Source organism: Chelonia mydas, chromosome 23, assembly GCF_015237465.2.
Source record: "Chelonia mydas isolate rCheMyd1 chromosome 23, rCheMyd1.pri.v2, whole genome shotgun sequence".
Taxonomy (NCBI): domain Eukaryota; kingdom Metazoa; phylum Chordata; order Testudines; family Cheloniidae; genus Chelonia; species Chelonia mydas.
In genome coordinates, this window is record NC_051263.2 from 14,842,169 (window position 1) to 14,866,642 (window position 24,474).

Below are 24,474 nucleotides of genomic sequence, written 5' to 3' on the forward strand. Positions count from 1 at the left end.
CAGAGCGAGCAGAAAGTGCTGTGATTATGACATGATTTGCTAGGATTTCCTATTTTGTGGTTGCTCCGAATTCAGCACTGAAGGCCAGGTGCAGTTCTTTGTCATATCTTTGAGTGAGACAGCCTGCAGTTCACAAGGATCATTGCATTTAAATGGTCAGTGATTGGAGAAGAGGAAACCAAGAGTCAGACAGAACCTGAAAACATACAATTAAGTCTTGTGGATTGGTGCTGTGTAGAGACAATGCTGCAGTTTTTCACATGGCCAATGCCTCAAAAGGGGAGCACTTACCTTTCTCAATGTTCCAGCACGTGCTCCCATTTGGGTAGTAGATCAGTGATGGTCCATTTGGATGGTTTGGATTTTTAACTTCTTACCAAAAGGAAAAGTTCTCAGAGACCAGAGATTCTCATGGAGGTTGGAGGAAGGTGAGGGCTGGAATCCCTGAAGGAGTCACCTCCAGAAACAACATCCAAACACACTGGCACTTTCTAATTGAGTTATTCAGAAAACTCCAGCTGTGTTTGGCTGTTGTTCCAGGGAATGTCTGGGGTAAATGGTGGCAGCCAGCCAGCCTCTGCTTGGGAAATCTTCCTCTAGAGAAAAAGAGCATTAGTCTGTGCAAAAAAACAAAAAATCAACACATTGGAGTTCTGTCTTGAAACCCAGCAATGTGCTTGTTCTCCCAAGAAACCAGATCAAAACCAGGCAGCACTATCCTACAGAAAGACTGGAGTGCAGTGGTTTAGATGTGATTGGTGGGAATTTCCCCAGTGGAGGTTGCTGATCATTCTACGCTGGAGTTCAGGTGCAGTTCTTCAACTTGTCTTTGGATAAGACTCCCTGCAATTCACAATGGTCACTGAATTTAAACATAGTCGATGGCAAAGGGAAAAGTGAGAGAAAAAATGAGTCACTGTTTTGTACTGTGCAGAGAAAACACTGTATTTTTTTCCTTAACCCAGGCCTCAACAGGGGAACACTTACCCTTGCCAATATTCCAGCCAGTGCTCCCGTTGGGGTGCAAAGTCAGCCAATCTCCATTGCAATTCTGTGGATTCCTCTTCTGACGATTGGGAAATGTTCATAGAAATAAGGGGCTCTCCCAGAGGTTTGAAGAATCCATTTCATAAGATTCCATAAGGGGGGAGGGATAGCTCAGTGGTGGGGGCAGGGATAGCTCAGTGGTTTGAGCATTGGCCTGCTAAACCCAAGGTTGAGAGTTCAATCCTTGAGGGGGCCATTTAGGGATCTGGGGCAAAAATTGGGGATTGGTCCTGCTTTGAGCAGGGGGTTGGACTAGATACCTCCTGAGGTCCCTTACAACTCTGATATTCCGTGATTCTGTGATTGATTCTGTGACTCCACAGCCCAAACAATGCCCAAACAGAGCAGCACTTGCTTGTTTAGCTCTCCAGAGAGTGCCAGCTGTGTTTGGAGACTGTTCCTGGGAATCTGGGGGGGAAACTGGCTGACAGCCAGCCATGTCCAGTGGAACACTCCACTAGGAAAAGAAAGCATTAGTCTGTTCAAAACAAAAGGTGCAGTTCTCCATGGACACGCAGCAATGTGCTTTGAGTTTCACAAAAGCCAGATTCAAATCAGGAAGCACTATCCTACAGAGCGACCTGAGACTGCTGTGGTGATGACATGATTAGTTAGGATTTCCTATTTTGAGGTTCACAGAAATAAGGGACTCTCCCACAGGTGTGAGGAATCCATTTGATAAGATGCTGCATGGACTCCACTGCAGAAGCAATGCCCAGACAGAGCAGCACTTTCTTCTTTAGCTCCTCAGAGAGTGCCAGCTGTGTTTGGCTATTGCTCCTGGGAAATTTAGGGGGAAACTGTGTCTTCCAGCCAGCCATGACCAGGTGAACATTCCTCTAGGACAAGAGAATGTCAGCCTGTGCAAAACAAAAGGAGGAGTTCTCCATGGAGACCCAGCGATGCACTTGTGTTTCACAAAAACCACATCCAAACCAGGCAGCACTGTCCTACAGAGCGAGCAGAGAGTGAGTGGTGATGACATGATTTGTTAGGATTTCCTATTTTCAGGTTGTTCCACATGCAGCACTGGAGGCCAGGAGCAGTTCTTTGTCATATCTTAGAGTGAGACAGCCTGCAGTTCACAATGATAATTGCATTTAAACTAATTGTTATTGGAGAAGAGGATACTGAGAGCAAGACAGAGCCTGAAAGTTAGTTGAGGATTTGTGCTGGGCAGCGGGTACACACTGTTACTTTTTCACTTGACCTATGCCTCAACAGGGGAGCACTTACCTTTCCCAATATTCCAGCAAGTGCTCCCGTTGGGGCGGTAGGGCAGTGATGATCCATTTGGGTGGTTTGGGTTCGACTTCTCCTGGAGGCTGGAGGAAGGTGAGGGGTGGAAACCCATAAGGAGTCTCTAAGGGTAAGAGCACCTGCAGTTCACAGTGATCATTGAACTTATACCATCGATGGAAAAGGAATACAGTGAAAGAGCTGAGAGAGGAAACATATGAGCGAGAGTCACCGTTGTGGCTGTGCAGAGAAAATGCTGTATTTTTTCCCATGACCTAGGCCTCAACAGGGGAGCACTTACTCTTGTAAATATTCCAGCCAGTGCTCCTGTTGGGGTGCAAGTCAGTGAATCTCCATTGTGATTTTGTGTGTTCCTCTTTGGACCATTAGGAAATGTTCTCAGAAATCAGGGACTCTCTTGGAGGTTTGAAGCATCCAACGGACAGGACCCTGTATGGACTCCACTGTAGAAACAATGCCCAGACAGAGCAGCACTTTCTTATTTAGCTCCTCAGAGAGTGCCAGCTGTGTTCCTGGGAATTTGGGGGTGGAAAGGGTGGCTGCCAGCCAGCCACATCCAGGAGACAATTCTTCTAGGAAAAGAAAGCATTAACCTGTGCGAAAAAAACATAAATTGGAGTTCACCATTGAAACCCATCAATGTGTTCATTCTCTCAAGTAACCAGATCCAAACCAGGCAGCACTATCCTACAGAAGAACCAGAAAGTGGTGCAGTTCAGGGAGGATGGGTTAGAATTTCCTATTTTGAGGTTGCACTGCATTCAGTGCTCTAAGCCAGGTGCAGTTCTTTGTCATATCTTGGATTGAGACAGCCTGCAGTTCACGATGATTATTGCACTTAAATTCTCAGTGACTGGAGAACAGGAAACCGAGAGCAAAACAGAGCCTGAAAACATAGCAATAGGCATTGTGGATTGATGCTGTGTGGAGAAAATGCTGTACTTTTTTCACTTGACCAATGCATCAACAGGGGAGCACTTACCTTTCTCAATATTCCAACAAGTGCTCCCGTTGGGGCGGTAGGTCAACGACGGTCCATTCACACCGTAGGAAAAGCTCTCAGAGGCGAGAGATTCTCGTGGAGGTTGGAGGAAGGCAAGGGGTGGAATCCCTGAAGGAGTCAACTCCAGAAAGGACGTCCAAACACACTGACACTTTCTTAGTTAGTTATTCAGAAAGCTCCAGCTGTGTTTGGTTATTGTTTCTGGGAATGTCTGGGGAAATGATGGCAGCCAACCAGCTTCTGCCTGGGAAATTGTCCTCTAGAGAAAACAAGCATTAGTCTGTGCCAAAAAAGAAAAACCAACAAATTGGAGTTCTGCACTGAAACCCAGCAACGTGCTTGTTCTCCCAAGAAACCAGATCTAAACCAGGCAGCACTATCCTACAGAACAACCAGAAAGTGCAGTGGTTTAGATATGATTAGTGGGAATTTTCCCAGTGGTGGTTGCTAATCATTCAAGGGTGGAGTACAGTTCAGTTCTTTATCCTGTTTTTGGGTAAGATTACCAGCATTTCGGTCACTGAATTTAAACATACTGTCAATGGAAAAGGCAACAGAGACAGAAAACACTAGAGAGAGAGTTAGAGAGGAAATATATGAATGAGCATCATCATTTTGTGCTGCGCAGAGAAAATGTCTGTATTTTTTTCATTTAGCCAATGCCTCAGTAGGAGAGCACTTACCCTTGTCAATATTCCAGCCAGTGCTTCTGCTGGGGTGCAAAGTCAGTGAAGCTCCATTGTGATTCTGTGGGTTCATCTTCTAACCGTTGGGAAATGTTCTCAGAAACAAAGAACTTTCCTGGAGCTTTGAAGAATCCATTTGATAAGATCCCATTTGGACTCCACTGCAGAAACAATGCCCAGACAGAGAAGCAGTTTCTTATTCAGCTCTCCAGAGGAGTGACAGCTCTGTTTGAATATTGTTCCTGGGAATTTTTTTGGGGGGGTGGGTCGGAAATGGTGGCTGCCAGTGAACCATATCCAGGTCACTCTTCTAGAAAAAGAAAGCATAAACCAATGCAAACCAAAGGTGGGGTCAACATGGACACCCAGCAATGTGCTTGTTGTCTCAAGAAACAGATCCAAACCAAGAAGTTCTATCCTTCACAATAACCAGACAGTGCAGTACTTTATATATTATTGGTGGGAATTTCCCAAGGGGAGTTTGCTAGTCATTTGAAGCTGGAGTACAGGACCGGGTCTTTATGCAGTCTCAAGGTATGACTATCTGCAGTTGATAAAGATCATTGAATTAAAACAAAAAGCCATTGAAAAAGGGAAAAGAGAGAGAAAACACCTGAGAAAGAAAAGGAGTACTTGTGGCACCTTTAGAGACTAACCAATTTATTTGAGCATAAGCTTTCGTGAGCTACAGCTCACTTCATCGGATGCATCATGTAGCTCACGAAAGCTTATGCTCAAATAAATTGGTTAGTCTCTAAGGTGCCACAAGTACTCCTTTTCTTTTTGCGAATACAGACTAACACGGCTGTTACTCTGAAACCTGAGAAAGACAGGAAACGTGAATCAGAGACCTCATTTTGTGCTATGTGGAGAAAAGACTGTATATACTCACTTGACCTATGCCTCAACAGGGAAGCAATTTCTTTCTTAATATTCCAGCAAGTGCTTCCGTTGGGGCGGTAGGGCAGTGATGATTCATTTAGATGGTTTGGATTTGATGATTCACCAGTGGGAATCTCAGATACCAGAGATTCTCCTGGAGGTTGGAGGAAGGTGAGGGGTGGAATCCCTGAAGGAGTCGACTCCAGAAACAATGTCCAAACACACTGACGCTTTCTTATTGAGTTATTCAGAAAGCTCCAGCTGTGTTTGGCCGTTGTTCCAGGGAGAGTCTGAGGAAATGGTGGCAGCCAGGCAGCCTCTGCCTGGGAAATCTTCCTCTAGAGAAAAAGAGCATTAGTCTGTGCAAAAAAGCAGAAAACAAATCAGAGTTCTGCACTGAAACCCAGCAATGTGCTCGTTCTCTCAAGAAACCAGATCCAAACCAGGCAGCACTATCCTACAGAACAACCAGAAAGTGCAGTGGTTTAGATATGATTGGTGGGAATTTCCCCAGTGGTGGTTGCTAGTCATTCAACGCTGGAGTTCAGGTGCATTTCTTCAACTTGTCTTTGGATAAGACTCCCTGCAATTCACAATGGTCACTGAATTTGAACATACACTCGATGGAAAAGGGAACAGTGAGAGAAAAAACATTCGAGAGAGAGGAAACATATGAATGAGAGTCTCCGTTGTATACTGTGCAGAGAAAATGATGTATTTTTTTCACTTAACTTATGCCTCAACAGGAGAGCACGTACCCTTCTCAATATTAAAGCAAGTGCTCCCGTTGGGGTGCAAAGTCAGCAAAGCTCTATTGTGATTCTGTTGATTCCACTTCTGACCATTGGGAAATGTTTTCAGAAATCAGGAACTCTCTTGGAGGTTTGAAGCATCCGACAGATAGGACCCTGTGTGGACTCCACTGAAGAAACAATGCCCAGACAGAGCAGCACTTTCTGCTTTATCTCTTCAGAGAGTGCCAGCTGTGTTTGGAGATTGTTCTTGGGAATTTGCAGGGGAAAATGGTGGCTGTAGGTTTTCACTTGTCCTATTTCTCAACAGAGGAGCACTTGCCTTTCTCAATATTCCAGCAAGTGCCCTGTTGGGGCGGTAGGTCAGTGATGAACCATTTGGATGCTTTGTATATGACTTCTCATGAATGGGAAATTGTTTTCTGAAACCAGAGTATCGCTGGGGGAATGGGGACAGAGGAAGAGAGGAGAGAGAGAGAGAGAGAATGAAAATGTCTCTGATTTTCAAAGGAAACCCAATAAGAAAATATTCTACACACAGACACAAGTATAGAACTAATGTACTTCCAGTCTGGCTTAAACATACTTCTTTGGGAAAAGGTGACCTCCTGTACTTGCTTTTCTATCAAATGTAGAAAAGTGATTTGCCAGGGCAATTTTCAGTAGAAGCCACTAAATGGAGGATCTCACCTGGAAAACCGAGCAATGTGCTTTGAAGTTTGTCTCTGTCAACAAGATCCAAACTAAGCAGCACCTTCCATTTAAAAACTATTGCTAAACACGTGGACCAAAACTGTCAGAGAAACACACAGGGAAAGAGTGAAAGGAGGACAGGCAGATGGCTGGATGGAGAGAAAGCAAAACAAAAGAAAGAAAGATGAGTGAGATAGAAGGAGAGAGATGCTGAGAAAAAAGAGTAGGAACAAATAGGAATTACCAGACACAAACAAATCTATGGTCCATCTAGTCTAAATTCCTGCTTACAGTGGCCAGCATCATATAACTAGATGTGTCCTGTGGCTTCCTTTTCCCAGGAGAAGCACCTGTGTTTTTACCCAAACTATGCTGCTAAGGTTCAAAAAATCAAGTGTCAGGTCTGCAAAGCAGAGCAGGACTTACCCATCAGTGTGTGTCTCATTCTCCCCAGGTCCAGGCTGGCTGGGATGTCTCCATGCAAAGCATCATCTCGTCAGGGGCTCTGGCAGAACTGGGCCTCAGAGGCAGCATGGTCTGTCCCAGGGCTTGTGGTGTCTCTTGGCCTTGAGCCTTTCCAGCCCCTCTTATATGCAGGGGCCCCAGCTCAGTGTCTCCCTCCCAAGTCCCTCCCCACCCTTTAATCATCAGAGGGAGTCACCACGTAGTCTTCAGGGACTTGCAGGGGAACAATAGCCAGGCACATCAAAGGAGCATCAGCCTGAGCTGCTGATTAAATCAGCTGTTTGCAAACGTCCAAGAAAACCCCCACTTTGCATGGACACAAGCCTCACTCACAGGGAACCTTATGGGATGGGGCTGGCAAATGGTTTCCAAAGCCAGCAGAAAGGGAAGCCATATGGATAGGAATTTGGGGTCCTGTTCCGGGCTCTGGGCACACACTTCTGGACTTTTTGACATAAACCAGACTCCAATAGCAGCTGTTCCAGCTCATTGGGTTTTTAGCCTCCCTCTCCCCCAGGCTGGTCATGAGGTTGTAAACTCATATCCATGCTAGAACTTAATATAGTTTAGCTGCTGAGCTGGGGAATGGGGTTGAGAGTCAAAAAATGTGATTGCAGAAGGTCATACACATCTCTGGGTGGTATTTTAGTGTCTATTCATGCAAGTGTGTCCTTCATTCCATGTGGGAGTGTATATGTTTTTGCACTACAGCATCATGTGTACCTGAGCACATTTTTGTGCGACTGTATCTGCCTGCTGGACTGGGGTGGTTTTCTGCTTTGTTTGTTTGTTTGTTTGTGCATGCGCATGTGTATGTGCTATTGTGTTCATGTTTGTGTGTGGGCATGCCACATTCTGTGCGTCTATAGGCCACATTGCCCCAATTTATGATGGTGCTAGAGTAAATGAGTTACATTTGATTTAAGCCTATATGACATTAGCCTCATCCACTGGGATACTGCTGATACAGGGCTAGCAGCTTGGTTGCAAAGTCAGCAGAGAGACGTGGTTAGGAATTTGGGGTCCTGTTCCGTGCTCTGTGTATAGATTGCTGTACGTTTACAGAGCTACCAGCCTTCAACAAGGGGCCGCTCACCTCTGCATCTGCAATAATGTTTTCCTCCACAAAACAGCAGCAATAAAAGCACTGACCCCTCTAGCACCCCAAATACTTCATTGGGGTGTCAATTCCCCCCCAGCTCCCCCATTCCATCACTGCTGGGTTTGACTGAACCCCACACTTGAAAAGGATACATTTTACAGATTGAGGACTTGTCTGCACTAATTTTTCTGGTACAGCTTTACAGGCAAATACTCCTAGTGTAGATGCAGCTTGTAATGGCATCATAGGTATTCTGCTGGCCCAGTTTATACCAGTTACTCGAGAGATATAGGCTACAGGGATCTGTTCACACCCCGAGAGACAGAGTTAGGTTGACCTGAGCCCCAGTGAAGCCAGCCCTAGGTCTAAGGAAGAGTTCTTCCATCGCCTCTCCAGGAGGTGTATTTATGACAGTGACAGAAGAACCGCTCCATTACTGTAATAATGTCTACACTACATTATCACAGACACAGAGCAGAGCCTATCCCCAGGCCTTGGCGTGGCCCCATGTTTAAGGCTGGTTTAGCTGTAAATGGGTAGGACTGGTATAAGTGCGCCTACACTACAGCTTATACTGATGGAGCTATCTCTATAAAAGAAGGACAGCACTCTCCAATGCAGCCATGCCAGTGCATGTTTTAGACCAGTCCTTTAATGGAGACCCTATAGGAGTCCAAAATGGGACGGGCATAAGGACAAAACCTTCTCAGTAGCAGAATTTTGAGCTAAAGCCCATAATGGGAATAAGCTTGAGTGGCAGAAGGTATTGTCGTTAAAGCTGCAAACTTGTAAGTGTGGAGAAGCCCTTTGTGTGTGTTTGTGTTTCTGTCCATGTGATTGTGTGTGTGAATTTGCCAATGGCAGTGTGTTTGAGTCACTGTTACCATGTGCGTGAGAGACTGTGTGTGTCCAAAGGCATGTTTGTAGGTGTTTCACTACATGTTGTGTATAGGAGCGTGTGTTGCTGTGTATGTGAGTGTCTGTACCACACCGGTAGTTCTGATTTAGTTAGGTGAATATTTCTCAATGAACAGAGTCCAAACAGAGCAGCACTAGTGTGATGGGGTCCCTGGGGCACAGCCTAGGCTGTGGGACCCCTGAGCCTCCAAACACACAAGCTGGACTGCCTCCCAATCTGTGATGCTGATGTCCAGCTACAAACCTCTGGCATACTGTGTGTGGTTGTTTGCATATAGTTCCTGGGGTGTTCTGGGATGAGGATGGCAGCCTGACATCAGCTTCCTACCTATACTGCTACAAATCTGTGAGCAGATCAGGCAGATCAGATGAGTGTCTCTTTTCTAACTCCCCATGGCTCTTTAATCACCAGAGGCAGTTGCCAAATGCTCTTCATTAACTGCACAGGAACAATAGCTCCGTCCCTATCCAGCCTCATCAAAGGAGTGTGTCACTGAACTGCTGATTAATCCACTTCAATGGGGTGTTAACTCCCACCCAGTCGGCTCCTTCAATCATTGAGGTTGGAATCAAACCCATGTTAGAATTTTGATACAGTTTAGAGACAGGTATGGGGAAAAGGGGTTAAGACTCTAAATGTGATGCCACAAATACAAACCCACCTCAATAACCCAATTTTGAAGCAAAGACTTTTCTGTCTAGGGAAGGTTTCAGGTAGAAACGTTCTTGCATATGTTTTTCAAGGTGAAAGTCAAATACCAAATAAACTAGCAGCTTTCACTGACTTACTATACTAAAAAACGATAAAGGACACTATTTTTACTTAAAAATAAATACAGACAACATTCTACATGACAGATCCTGTATTTACAGACAGGTTGATTATTTGTGACATAAATATAACTTGAAAATCGTTGTGATTTTAAATACAAGTTCAGCAATTAAATGATCCAAATGTGTGTGGGTGTGTTTAAAAAGTAAAAACAATATCACCACTATCCCTACAGAAATATTAACCGATTATCAAACCCGGCAGAAATATGACCTTACTATTAATTCTCATATCAGGTTGCTCTCTACATATTATTATCCCTCTATTTTCCATATGGAAAACTGTGGCACAAAGAAGGAAAGAGACTTGCCCAAAGAAGCAGTGGCATAGCTTGAATTATAACCTTGGAGACATGATCCCAAGTCCTATCCTCTACACCCCACACTCCTCCCAGAGCCAGGAACAGAACCCAGGATTCCTAACTGCCATCCCTTTCATTCTAACCCATTAAACACCACTCCTCACCCAGAGCCAGGGATAGACTTCACAAGCCCTGGCTACCAGCCCCACTCCATCTAACCAGTGAAGCCTATTCCCCTCCCAGAACTAGTGATAGATCCAAAGCCCTAGATCCCCCTCTGCTTTAACCCACAAAACCTGACCCAGAGATAGGCATAGAACCAAGGAGTCCTGGCTCCCAGACACCTCAGTCTAACCACAGACCACATTCCCCTCACAGAACTAGGGTAGGACCTAGGAGTCATAATACCTGCTCCTATGTTCAGTGTCCTGGTACCACCCCAATTACCTGACTCCAGGAACAGAATCCAAAGCAAGGTTGTTTTCTTGTTTAGCCACTCAGTGAGTGCCTGTTTCTGTGTCAGTGTGTGGTTCATGGTGTTTAGTGTGTGAGCAGTTTATTTGCTTTTCTGTTTTTATGCATGGTTGTGTGTTGGTGTACCTGAGTGCTGTGTGTCTTTTGTAAGCCTCATTTGGTCTAAGGGTGTCCAGCAGTAAAGGACAAAGCATGAGATGAGCTATGTAAAAACAAGTTGAAGAATCATAGAATCATAGAATATCAGGGTTGGAAGGGACCTCAGGAGGTCATCTAGTCCAACCCCTGCTCAAAGCAGGAACAATCCCCAACTAAATCATCCCAGCCAGGGCTTTGTCAAGCCTGACCTTAGAAACTTCTAAGGAAGGAGATTCCACCACCTCCCTAGGTAACACATTCCAGTGCTTCACCACCTTCCTAGTGAAAAGTGTTTCCTAATATCCAACCTAAACCTCCCCTACTGCAACTTGAGACCATTACTCCTTGTTCTGTCATCTGCTACCACTGAGAACAGTCGAGATCCATCCTCTTTAGATCCCCCTTTCAGGTAGTTGAAATCAGATATCAAATCCCCCCTCATTCTTCTCTTCTGCAGACTAAATAATCCCAGTTCCCTCAGCCTCTCCTCATAAGTCATGTGTCCCAGTCCCCTAATCATTTTTGTTGCCCTCCGCTGGACTCTTTCCAATTTTTCCACATCCTTCTTGTAGTGTGGGGCCCAAAACTGGACACAGTACTCCAGATGAGGCCTCACCAATGCCAAATAGAGGGGAATGATCACGTCCCTCGATCTGCTGGCAATGCCCCTACTTATACAGCCCAAAATGCCGTTAGCTTTCTTGGCAATAAGGGCACACTGTTGACTCATATCCAGCTTCTCGTCCACTGTAACCCCTAGGTCCTTTTCTGCAGAACTGCTGCCTAGCCATTCGGTCCCTAGTCTGTAGCAGTGCATGGGATTCTTCCGTCCTAAGTGCAGGACTCTGCACCTGACCTTGTTGAACCTCATCAGATTTCTTTTGGCCCAATCCTCTAATTTGTCTAGGGCCCTCTGTATCCTATCCCTACCCTCCAGCGTATCTACCTCTCCTCCGAGTTTAGTGTCATCTGCAAACTTGCTGAGGGTGCAATCCAATCATCCTCCAGATCATTAATGAAGATATTGAACAAAACCGGCCCCAGCACCAACCCTTGGGGCACTCCGCTTGATACCGGCTGCCAACTCAGCATGGAGCCATTGATCACTACCCGTTGAGCCTGATGATCTAGCCAGCTTTCTATCCACCTTACAGTCTATTCATCCAGCCAATACTTCTTTAACTTGCTGGAAAGAATACTGTGGGAGACCGTGTCAAAAGCTTTGCTAAAGTCAAGGAATAACATGTCCACTGCTTTCCCCTGATCCACAGAGCCAGTTATCTCATCATAGAAGGCAATTAGATTAGTCAGGCATGACTTGCCCTTGGTGAATCCATGCTGACTGTTCCTGATCACTTTCCTCTCCTCTAAGTGCTTCAGAATTGATTCCTTGAGGACCTGCTCCATGTTTTTTCCGGGGACTGAGGTGAGGCTGACTGGCCTGTAGTTCCCCGGATCCTCCTTCTTCCCTTTTTTAAAGATGGGCACTACATTAGCCTTTTTTCCAGTCATCTGGGACCTCCCCTTATCGCAATGAGTTTTCAAAGATAATGGCCAGTGGCTCCGCAATCACATCCCCCAACTCCTTTAGCACTCTCAGATGCAGCGCATCCAGCCCCATGGACTTGTGCTTGTCCAGATTTTCTAAATAGTCCCGAACCACTTCTTTCTCCACAGAGGGCTGGTCACTCCAGGGGCAGTGTGAGGGGAATCCATCCCCCCCAGAGGTCTCAGGGATGTGCCAGCCGCTTCCAAGAGCAGTACGGAGCCAGGGCAGGCAGAAAGCCTGCCTTAGCCCTGCTGTGCGTCTGGAGGGGGAGGAGTTGATCAGCAGGGCCCGTGGACCCCCTAGAGCAGCAGTCCCCAACCTTTCTTGTGAGAATAGCATATTGCTATTCCCAGAAGACTGTGGCGGGTGCCTGACATCCCGCCGCCGAAATGCCGCCGCTGAGAAGCAGCAGCGGAAAGAAGTGTCGCCGTCGAAATGCCACCGAGAAACAGCAATGCTTCTCAGCGGCATTTCGTGGCAGGGTGTCCTGCAGGCGCACAAAAATGCCCCAACAGGCGCCATGGCACCTGCGGGCACCGCATTGGGGACCCCTGCCCTAGAGTATCCTCGGAGACCCCCAGGGATCCACAGACCCCAGTTTGTGAAACACTGGCCTAAAGAGTACCTTATAAAGTTTTCAGATGATACTGGGAGGGGTTGCAAGAGCTTTAAATAATAGGATTCAAATTCAAACTGATCTGGACAAACTTGAGAAATTTTCTGAAGTAAATAGGATGAAATGGAATAAGGACAAATGCAAAGTACTCCATTTAGGAAAGGACAATCGGTTCCACACGTACGAAATGGGAGATGACTGCCTAGGAAGGAGTACTGCAGAAAGAGATCTGGGAGTCATATTGGATCACAAACTAAATATGCATCAAAAAACGAACATCATTCTGGAATGTATTAGCTGAAATTTTGTAAGCAAGACACAAGAAGTAATTCTTCAGCTGTACTCCGTGCTGATACTGTCTCAACTGGAGTATTATGTCCATTTCTGGGCCCCACATTTCAGAAAAGATGTGGATAAATTGGAAAAAGTCCAGAGAAGAGCAACAAAAATGGTTAAAGGTCTAGAAAACATGACCTAGGAGGGAAGATCGAAAAAATTGGTTTGGTTAGTCTGGAGAAGAGAAGACTGAAGCGGGACATGATAACAGTTTTCAAGTACCTCAAAAGATGTTAGAAGGAGGAGGGAGAGAAAAAATGTCTCCATAACTTCTGAAGATAGGGGAAGAAGCAATGGGCTTAAATTGCAACAAGGGCAGTTTAAGTGGGACATTAGGGAAAACTTCCTAACTGTCAAAGTAATTAAGCACTGGAATAAATTGCTTATGGCAGTTGTGAAATCTCCATCACTGAAGATTTTTAAAAGCAGGTTAGAGAAACACCTGGAGTGTCAGGTATGGTCTAGATAATACTTAATCCTGCCATGAGTGCAGGGGAGTGGACTAGATGACCTCATGAGGTCCCTTCCAGTCCTATGATTCTATGACTCTAATTTCACAGGGTGAATTTTGCTCCAAGAACAATATACAAACAGGGGAGCCCTTATTAAGACACGCAAGAGTACATGTTTGTGTGTTTGTATCTGAGTGTTTGAATACTGTTGGTTGTACATTGAGTGTGTGATTGTGTCTGTTGTGTGTTTGTATTTGAGTCGAGCTCATGTACTCTTTGGACTTTAATTGTGTGAGCCTGTGTTTGTGGGCTGTGTATTTCTTTGATTGCGTATATATGTATGTGTTACTCTGTGTTTCTACATGTGGGAGTGCATGATTCTGTGTGTGTTTGACTGTGTTTTCCAATATGAGTGCATGGTTATGTGTGGTTGTTTGGATAAAGTTCCTGGGGATCTCTGGAGTGAGGATGGTAGCTGACATCAGCTTCCTATCTGTATAGGTAGGAAATTTGTGAGCAGACTAGCCTTCTCTGTTCTAACTCCCCTGGGGTCTTTAATCACCAGAGGCAGTTGCCAAAAGCTCTTTATTGCCTGGAGGGGAACAACACCTCTTTCTCTGTCCAGCCATATCAAAGGAGTGTGAAACTGAACTGCTGATTAATCCTCTTCAATGGGGTGTTAACTCCAGCTCAGTCAACAACTTCAGTCACTGGGGGATGGACTCAAATACATGTTAGAAATGGATGCAGTTTAGAGACTGGGGTGGGTAGAAGAGGTTAAAATTCCAAAATGTGATGCCACAGGGATGAACCCATTTGAACAACACAATTCTGAGCCAAAGTCTTTCCTGTGTATGGAAGGTTTCATGCAGAAATATTCTTGAATATGTGTGAATGATGGGTACTAATCAAATTCCAAAAAACCAGAAGTTTTTGCTCACTTACCTAATGACAAATGACACTATTTTTACTTAAAAAGAAATACAAGCAACATCCCATGTGACAGATACTGTATTTATAACAGGTTGTTTATTTATGACATAAATATAACTTGAAAATCTTGTGGGTTTTAAATACAAGTTAAGGAATGAAACTATCCTAATGTGTGTGTGTTAAAAATAACAGTATTTTAAAATCTTGCTCTGAACATCTCACCCCTCTAAACTACAGAAATATTGCCAATTATTAAACTTTGCATAAATCTATTCTATTAATTCCATATGAGGTTGCTCCGTATATATTATTATCCGTCTATTTTCCAGATGGAAAACTGTGGTCCAGAGAAGGAAAGTAACTTGCCCAGGGTCATAGAAAAAATGAGTGGCATAACTGTAATTAGGACCTTGGAGTCCTGATACCTAGTCCTATGCTCTAACCCACTAGACCCCACTCCCCTCCCAGAGCTAGGGATAGAACCCAGGAGTCCTGGCTCCCAGCCCCCAATTCTCCAACCCACTAAGCCCCACTCCCCAACCAGAGATGGCAATATAATTCGGTAGTGCTAACTCTCAGCCCTCCCACTTTCACCATTAGATCCCACTGTCCTCCCAGAGCCTGGGATAGAACCCAGGAGTCCTGATGCCGTTCTTGTGTTCAGTCTCCTAGTGCCAGCCTAATTAAACACCATATTTCTGGTTCCAGAAGCACCTAACCACTTTAAATAACAAAGAATTCACTCACACACCCTTTAGACCAACGGGTACAAGATCATAGGCATTGCCAGATTGGACCAGACCCAAGGTCCATATAGCCTAGGATCTTCTCTATGACAGGGCCCAGCCCCAAGTGCTGCAGAGGAAGGTGTAGGAGATGTCAAGAAGCAGATGGGAAATAATCTGCCCCTCCCTGAAGCAGGAGGTTTAATATCCCTACCAGGATGTTTGATAACTCCAGAGGCACCACTTAATGACTGAGGCCCTGCAACGGAACAGAAATGATGAGATGGTGTGTGCCCAGTTAATGCCACCAAGCATCCCATGCTCCAGTCTGTAGAGAAAGGAGGAAAACCTCCAAGTTCCTTGCCAATATGACCTGGGGGAAAATGCCTTCCTGACCCCAAATCTGAGTTTGGGGCACATGAGCAAGACATAGCTGCCCAGCACTGAAGACAAAGGATTCTCCTTCGTACCCTGGAACACCGGTCCACCCCGATTGCTATCCTGTCTCTAGCTGTGGCTAATCTCTGATGCTTCTCAGGAAGTTGAGCTCCCCACCCCCCACACACACACACACACCTCCTCAGACTGGTAAAAATTCCCTCCTGACCCCAGATGAGACCCTGAAGCATGGGATTGGATTCATCATTATTAGGCTTGGATTTTCATTGGTAAATATTGATAAATGTCAATTTCACAGTGCACACAGAAACCAACAACAACATTTCCATCAATAATAATCACAATGCACAGATAAACAACATAAGAAAAAATCTGCTTGAGATCTTAGCGTTCAGTTTAAGGCTATTGACTTTGGTCAGGCTATTTTGATAGGTGCTGTTGACAATTTGTGTTTTAACTGCTGCGGAATGATACCTGTTTGAATCTCAGCATCTTCTGTGATTAAATAGTTATTTTCTGATCCCCTGTTGTTCACCACTCCCATAATGTGGGGCGACCACATCTGCATGCAATATTAAAAAATAGATTTGTATAATGGCATTAGGATATTTTCTGTCTTATTATCTATCCTTTTCCTAATGGTTCCTATCATTCTGTTTGCTTTTCTGATGGCTGCTGCACACTGAGTGGATATTTTCAGAAAACTCTCCACAATGACTCCACAATTGACTTATAATAGCTAATTTACATCTTATCATTTTGTATTTATTGTTGGAATTATATTTTCCAATGTGCATCATTTTACATTTATCAACATTGTACGGGAAGTACCAGGAAACAAAGAGACAATATTGACCAGTGAGTTAATTACTTCTGGCCTTAAAGTCTTTGAGTTAGTTTGAACAATGAGTTAGTTTTCTGGGTGTTTCTGGGGAACACCTCCTGAGTGTGAAAAGCAGCCTGGGAGAAAGCATCAAAGGGCTTGTTTGAAAATTATTGTTCCTGGCATTCCACTCGACAAGTCCTCTCCCTCCAAAGTGCTCTGCTCAATGACAGATCCTCTCTCTGCACTACCTGCTAGATGTCTTCCTTTGTGACATCCCACTGCTTCGTCTTTGGGTCAGCCTCTCTGTCTTTCTCCTTCAGTCTTCATCTGTTGGACTCTCTTACCCACGTAGTTGCCAGGATGGAACTTTACATGATCAATCTCTCTGAGCCTGCACTCCCTAATTTTCCCATTTATGGGTGTTACTTTAAGCATTCCTCACTCACCCATCTCTACATTCGCATTCCTGTGGAGCAGACCACTTGCTCATGTGTCTTCTTTGTTGCCCAATACTGAGGACCCTACATTAAAACTAGATGGACCACCTTTTTATAGACTTCCCCTTTTAATCTCATTAGTATCTTCCTGTCACATACCACAGCACTTCTCTCTCTCTCCATTTAAGCCATCCTTTTATTATCCAAACTCTAATTTAGTTCCCCCATTTCCCCAAATTCTGGAACCCAGATAATTAACAAATGGGTAAAATAGGACTAAAGGTATCTATATACTGTAATCACACATCCCGTGAATGCAGTGTGGAAATATCTGTAGGCTTCTAAGTTGCGTATTTGCTTATAAACATTTTACTTTTGAGGTTTGAGGAAGAAGAGGGGTGGAATCCCAGGAGGAGTCAACTCCAGAAAGAACATCCAAACGCAATGGCACCTTCTTATGTAGTTATTGAGAAAGTTCCAGCTGTGTTTGGCTATTGTTCCTGGGAATGTCTCGGGAAATGGGGGCAGGCAGCCAGCCCCTCCCTAGGAAATCTTCCTCTAGGGAAAAAGATCATTAGTCTGTGCAAAAAAACAAAAAGCAAGAAATAGGAGTTCTGCATTGAAACCCAGCAATGTGCTTATTCTCAAGAAACCAAATCCAAACCAGGCAGCACTATCCTACAGAACGACTGGAGAGTGCAGTGGTTTAGATATGATCGGTGGGAATTTCCCCAGTGGAGGTTGCTAATCATTCAACTCTGGAGTACAGGTGCAGTTCTATATGCTGCTTTACGGTAAGACAACCTGCAGTTCGCCATGATCAGAGAATGGAAACAGTCAATGGAAAAGGGAAAACAGAGAGAAAACACTCAAGAGAGAGGAGAGATATGAATGAGAGTCACCATTTTGAGCTGTGCAGAGAAAATGCTGTATTTTTTTTCACTTAACCTAGGCCTCAACATGAGGCACGTACCCTTGTCAACATTCCAGCCAGTGCTCCTGTTGGGGTGCAAAGTCAGTGAAGCTCCATTGTGGTTCTGTGGGTTCCTCTTCTGACCACTGGGAAATGCTCACAGGAACCAGGGACTCTCTTGGAGGTTGGAAGCATCTGACAGAGAGGATCCCGTATGGACTCCACTGCAGAAACAATGCCCAGTCAGAGCAGCACTTTCCTATTTACCACTTCAGAGAGTGCCAGCTGTGTTTGGAGATTGTTCCTGGGAATTTTGGAGGGAAATGGTGGCTGCCAGCCAGCCACGTCCAGGTGAATATTTCTCTAGGAAAAGAAAGCATTAGCCCATGCAAAACAAAAGGAGGAGTTCTCCATGGAAACCCCAGCAATGTGCTTGTGTTTCACAAGAAACCGGATCCAAACCAGGCAGCGCTATCCTACAGAATGACCAGAGAGTGCTGTGGTTAAGACAGGATTGGTTAGAATTTCCTCTTGGAGGTTGTTCTGCATTCAGCGCTGGAGGCCAGGTGCAGTTCTTTGTCATATCTTAGAATGAGACAGCCTGCAGTTTACAATAATAATTGCATTTAATCGATCAGTGATTGGAGAAGAGGAAACTGAGAGCAACAAAGAGTCTGAAAACATACAAATAAGCCTTGTGGATTTGTGCTGCGTGGAGACAATACTGTAATTATTCACTTGAACTATCCCTCACCAGGAGAGTATTTACCTTTCTCAATATTCCAACAATATTTGGGGTGGTAGGTCAGTGATGGTCCATTCAGGTGGTTTGGTTATGACTTCACATGAAAAGTTCTCAGAAATCAGAGTCTCCTGAAGATTTCAGGCAGAGACAATCTGTGCCTGCTGATAGTCGGGGAGTTCAGTGAGGGCACGAAGCCTCAGCAGTGTTACTAAGCATGCAAAGTCCAGGTGAGCATTCTTAGTGCAAGCCAAACAGCAAATCAGGGGGTGGGGGGAAGCATGTGTCCCAGAAAACCCTGCCCCCCAAACGATTAATCTCTACTTTGAGGAATGTGAGGGGTGGAATCCCATAAGGAGTCAGCTCCAGAAAGAGCATCCAAACACTATGGCACTTTCTTATATAGTTATTCCAAAAACTCCAGCTTTCCTATTCTTCATGGGAATATCTGGGGAAATGCTGGGAGATCACCAGCCCCCTGCCTGGGAAATCTCCCTGTAGGGAAAAAGAGCATTAGTCTGTGCAAAACAAACCAAAAAACAAATCAGAGTTCTGCATTGAAACTCAGCAATGTGCTTGTTCTCTCAAGAAACCAGACCCAAACCGGGCTGCACTTCCTACAGAACCACCGCAGAGTGGTTTAGATACGATTGGTGTGAATGTCCCCAGTGGAGGTTGCTATCCATTCAAATCTGGAGTACTGGAGCAGTTCTTTATCCTCTCTTAGGGTAAGATTACCTGCAGTTCACAATGATCATTGTATTTAAACAGAGAGTTGATGAAAAAGGGAAAACAGAGAAAACACTCAAGAAAAAGAGGAAACTTATGAATGAGTGTCATTGTTTTTGCTGTGTGGAGAAAACACTATATTGTTTCACTTGACCTATGCCTCAATAGGAGAGCACTTACCTTTCTCAGTACTCCAACAAGTGGTAGGGCAGTGCAGGTGCATTCAGAAGGTTTGGATTTGACTTCTCATGAATAGGAAACATTTTTCAGAAACCAGAAAGCCTCTTGGAGGATGGGGGAATGCGAGGGGTGGAATCCCAGAAGGAGTCAACTCCAGAAAGAATGTCCAAATGCACTGGCACTTTCTTTTTTATACAGGAATATCTTGGTGTCTTTGGCCATTGTTCCTGGGAATATCTGGGGGAAAGGTGGCAGGCAACTAGCCCCTGCCTGGGAAATCTTCCTCTATAATAATAGCATTAATCTGTGCAAAACAAAAAACAAAAAAAAACCACCTCTCAAAAAACAAACGTAGGAGTTCTGCATTGAAACCTTGCAATGCGCTTCTTCTCTTAAGAAACCAGATCCAAACCAGACTGCAACTCCTACAGAATGACCCCAGGGTAGTCTTTTAAATATGACTTATTGGTATTTCCCCAATGGAGGTTGCTAATCATTCAGTGCTGGAGTACAGCTGTGGTTCTTTATCCTCTCTTAGGGTAAGACAACCTGTTGTTCACAATAAGCTTTGAATGTACACATACAGTCAATGTAAAAGGGAAAACAGAGACATAAAACACTCCAGAGAGAGGAAAGATATCACTGAGCATCATCATTTGTGCTGTGTGGAGACAACGCTGGATTTTTTTCACCTGACCGATACCTCAACAGGAGAGCACTAACCTTTCTCAATATTCCAGCAGGTGCTCCCATTGGAGTGGTAGGTCACTGAAGGTCCATTCGGATGGTTTGTATTTGACTTCTCACAAATAGGAAATGCTTCTCAGAAACCAGAGAGTCTCTTGGAGGTTGGAGGAATGCGAGGCATGGAATCCCAGGAGTCAACTCCAGAAAGAACATCCAAACACACTGGCACTTTCTTATATAATGACTCCAAAAACTCCTGCTGTGGTTGGCTATTCTTCCTGGGAATGTCTGGGGAAAAGGTGGCAGCCAACCAGCCTCTGCACTCCAATTCTGTGCCTCCACTCCAATTCAGCCTTTGCCCTAGTCTGTCCCCCCCACTAGCCCTTATGAGCCCCAGTCTGACCCCCACCCCACCCCATGCTGTGTGAACCCATAGCCCTGTCTCCTGACCTTGCCTGAGAGGTGATGCGAAGAAGGCTCTGCAGGCTCTTTCCTAGCTGGTGGGGAGCTGCTGCTTTGTTCTATCATCACAGCGCCCTCTGGTGGGCAAATAGTGGAACTGCAGCAGCATTTTGGCAGAAGTTTTTTCTGTGCAAAAGAATAAAAATATGCACAGCTCATTAATTATCCACACGTGCAATAGCGCAGAATTCCCCTACTAGTTATTCTCCTTAGCCTCTGAGGACAGGACACAAAGCAATGGGCTTAAATTGCAGCAACAGCAGTTTAGGTTGGACATTAGGAAAAACTTGCTGTCAGGGTAGTTAAGCACTGGGACAAATTATGTAGGGAGGTTATGCAATCTCTGTCACTGGAGGTTTTTAAGAACAGGTTAGACCAGTGATTCTCAACCTTTTTTGGACCAGGACCCATCTGTAAACATTGATGGCCAGTCCTGACCCAGTGAATAGCACAAGTAGAAAACACACAAGTATTTTCTCCCCAAAATACTTATTACCCACCATGCAGCACAATCACCCCATCCCACCCGCTGCCTTGCACACACAGCCTTAACCCTGTCATGGACCCTGCAATCACTGTAGCTTCCCCTCCATTTACTTCCTCACCCATCGCTTGGTGCTCCGTGCAGCTTCCCCAGCAGCATTGCTATCAGCCCGTAGTGGAGTGCAGTCCTGGAGCCTCTGCCCTCTTCTGCCTCCTGCGCTCTGTGGGGCACTGTGCCCAGCTGCCCCTGAGCTGCCTAACTCTGCCAACTTCTTGGGAAAGGCCAAACACTGAGTTCCCGGCCCCTGGCTCTCAAGTGAGCCCCACGCAGCCCCCAAGTGAGCTCTGTAGCACTACCAGTGGTGCCAGCAGGGACACAGTGTGCATAGGCAGCCTGCGGTTCTACCCTGAGCACCCAGTGTGTCAAACAAAGTTTGCACAGGCCCATGCGGGGCAAGCCGCTTGCAGAGCACCAGGTGCAGTGGCTGCAAAGGCCCCCCACGGGGACTGTTCCCTTCCCACAACTCCCCAGAACTCCAGTATCCCCCATCCTACCTCTCCCCCCAGTGTTTACCAGCTGTCCTGGGTTGGGAATGGGCTGCTTGACCACCCTCCCTCTCAGCGTTCGTGCAGCCCAAGGCTGGGTGATGAACCCAGGGCACTGAAAGTTCCCCAGAGGCACTCAGGGACAGTGCTGGGGCTTGGCAGGAGACCAGGCAGCTCCATCCTGGCAAACTGCACTTGCTTTCCTCGTCTGCAGATCTCCACCTCCTGCTCTCTCACCTTGCCTCCCCGCTGGATCTGCTACGTCACCCGAGCAGCGCAGCAAGCTGCTTCCGAGGCAGTGGATCACCAGCAGAGGCCACCATGCACATGGCAGACACAGATGGCCAGGCCAATACTCCCCACCACCTCCCTTCCCTTTTTCAATAAGTGTCTCTTTAACCTCAACGATCATTGTGAACTGCAGGTAGTCTTACCCTAAGACAGCATTAAGAACTGCACCTGTACTCCAGCATTGAATGATTACCAACCTCCACTGGGGAAATTCCAACCAATCATATCCAAACAACTGCACTCTCCGGTTGTTCTGTAAGAAGGTGCAGTCTGGTTTGGCTCTGGTTTCTTGAGAGAACAAGCACATTGCTGGGTTTCAATGCAGAACTCTGATTTGTTGTTTTGGGGGATTTTTGCACACACTAAAAATCTTTTGGCTGTGCGCCACCGTTCCCCCAGACATTCCCAGAAAGAATAGCCAAACACCGCTGGAACTTTCCAAATAACTATATAAGAAAGTGCCAGTGCATGTGGATATTCTTTCTGGAGTCGACTCCTTCAAAGATTCCACCCCTCACCTTCCTCCAATCTCCAAAAGACTCTCTGGTTTCTGAGAAATGTTTCCTATTGGTGAGAAATCAAACCCAAACCATCCGAATGGACCTTCATTGACCTGCCACCACAATGGGAGCACTTGCTGGAATATTGAGAGAGATATGTGCTCTCCTGTTGAGGCATCGGTCAAGTAATAAAATACAGCATTTTCTCCACACATCAAAAAACGCTGGTGCTCTGTGATATATTTCCTCTCCCTCAGGAATGTTTTCTCTCTCTGGTTTCTCTTTTACATAAACTGTATATTTCAATTCAATGATCTTTGTGAACTGCTTGCAGGCCTACCATAAGAGAGGATATAGAATAGGTGGGAGGGAGGTGCAGGATCACATGGTGATGTGGGAGGGGCACAGAGCTACATAGGGACAGGGGAGTGGCTAGGTGAGGGCACAAAGATACATGGGGATGGGGGGAGGGTTGCAAAACCACATGGAGACGTGGGGAGTGAGTGTCTGAGTGGGGGGTGGAGGGACACATGGGGACAGGGGCAGATGTGCCTAACTCAATGGGAGAGGCTAGGGGTCAGCCAGGGTCTGCATGGGGGAAGCTCCCTAACAATCCCTCCATGCCCCCTCCCAAAAAAAAAACCCTGTTCCATACTTTTCCCACCCACACCCAACAACCCTCCAAGTTCACACCCAGGCTCTTTCCCAGCAATTTACTTCCCTCTCCCTCAGCTCCTCCATTACCCCTGACTCCCGCAAGCCTTTGCACTGCTTCTGAGGGGGTGCGGGAAATCTGGTTCTGTATTGTAGGTTAAATGAATTATAACTTGGAATTCTGTATTAATATGCCTAGGAAGGAATCTATTTGTCAAAAAACATTTCCTGAATCATTTTGGGGGGGGGGGAGGGGGGGGGTCTGTATTGTTGCAGACGTACTTGCTGACAGATATTTTGAAATAAATGACCAAAAATAATTGAATCTAGTGTGATTTATGTTGTGTTATTTTGACAAATAAAATATGCAGAATTTTAAAATATTGTGCACAGAATTTTTAATTTTTTGGTGCAGAATTCCCCCAGGAGCATGGAGAACGGTTTATCACCCTTCTCTTTAAAAAAACATTTTATGTACTTGAAGACTGTTATCATGTTCCCCCTCAGTCTTCTTTTCTCCAGACTAAACAAACCCAGTTTGTTCAATCTTTCCTTATAGGTCATGTTTTCTAGACCTTGAATCATTTTTGTTGCTCTTCTCTGGACTTTCTTCAGTTTGTCCACATCTTTCCTGAAATGTGGTGCCCAGAACTGGACACAATACTCCAGCTGAGGACTTACCAGTGCTGAATGGAGTGGAAGAATTACTACTTATGTCTTGCTCACAACACTTCTGCTAATACATCCCAGAGTGATATTTGCTTTTTTGGCAACAGTGTTACATCATTGACTCATATTTAGTTTTTGATTCACTCTATCCCCCTGGATCTTTTCCCGCAATTCTCCTTTCTAGGTAGTCATTTATTCCTAATTCATATTTGTGCAATTGATTATTCCTTCCTAAGTGGAGTACTTTGCATTTGTCCTTATTGAATTTCATCCTATTTACCTCAGACCATTCCTCCAGTTTCTCCAGGTCATTTTGAATTTTAATTCTATCCTCCAAAGCACTGGAAACCCCTCCCAGCTTGGTATTGCCTGCTAACTTTATAACTGTACTCTCTATGCCATTATCTAAATCATTGATGAAAATGTTGAACAGACCCAGACTCAGAACTGATCACTGCAGGACCCCACTTGATCTGTCCTTCCAGGTTGACTGTGTAACCCTGATAACTTCTCTCTGGTAATGGTTTTCCAACCAGTTATGCACCCACCCTATAGTAGCTCCATCTTCTTTTTTGTATTTCACTAGTTTATGAATCGGCCGAAGCTCCTTTGAGGTCAATGGGCCAGATCTCCATCTGGAAGTTCTTTTTGATGCAATGAGTTTGTTGTTTGTGTTACATCTGTTGAAACCATCCTGGAGCTTAATGAGCTCTGCATGTTCCAGGCCACGAGAGACATTTCCCATTAACTGGCTCATTTTAACTTGGTTCATTATCCACCCAATGCCACAGG

General features: G+C 45.3%; 1 long non-coding RNA gene across 1 annotated transcript; it reads left to right on the forward strand.

Annotated features, from left to right (window-relative positions):
- Window positions 1-1,271: 1,271 nt before the first annotated feature.
- Window positions 1,272-23,258, forward strand: LOC122463656. The gene is made up of 3 exons (XR_006287230.1): window positions 1,272-1,346; window positions 1,927-1,928; window positions 23,139-23,258. It is a non-coding gene; the product is annotated as an uncharacterized LOC122463656 (long non-coding RNA).
- The last annotated feature ends 1,216 nt before the right edge of the window (window positions 23,259-24,474 follow it).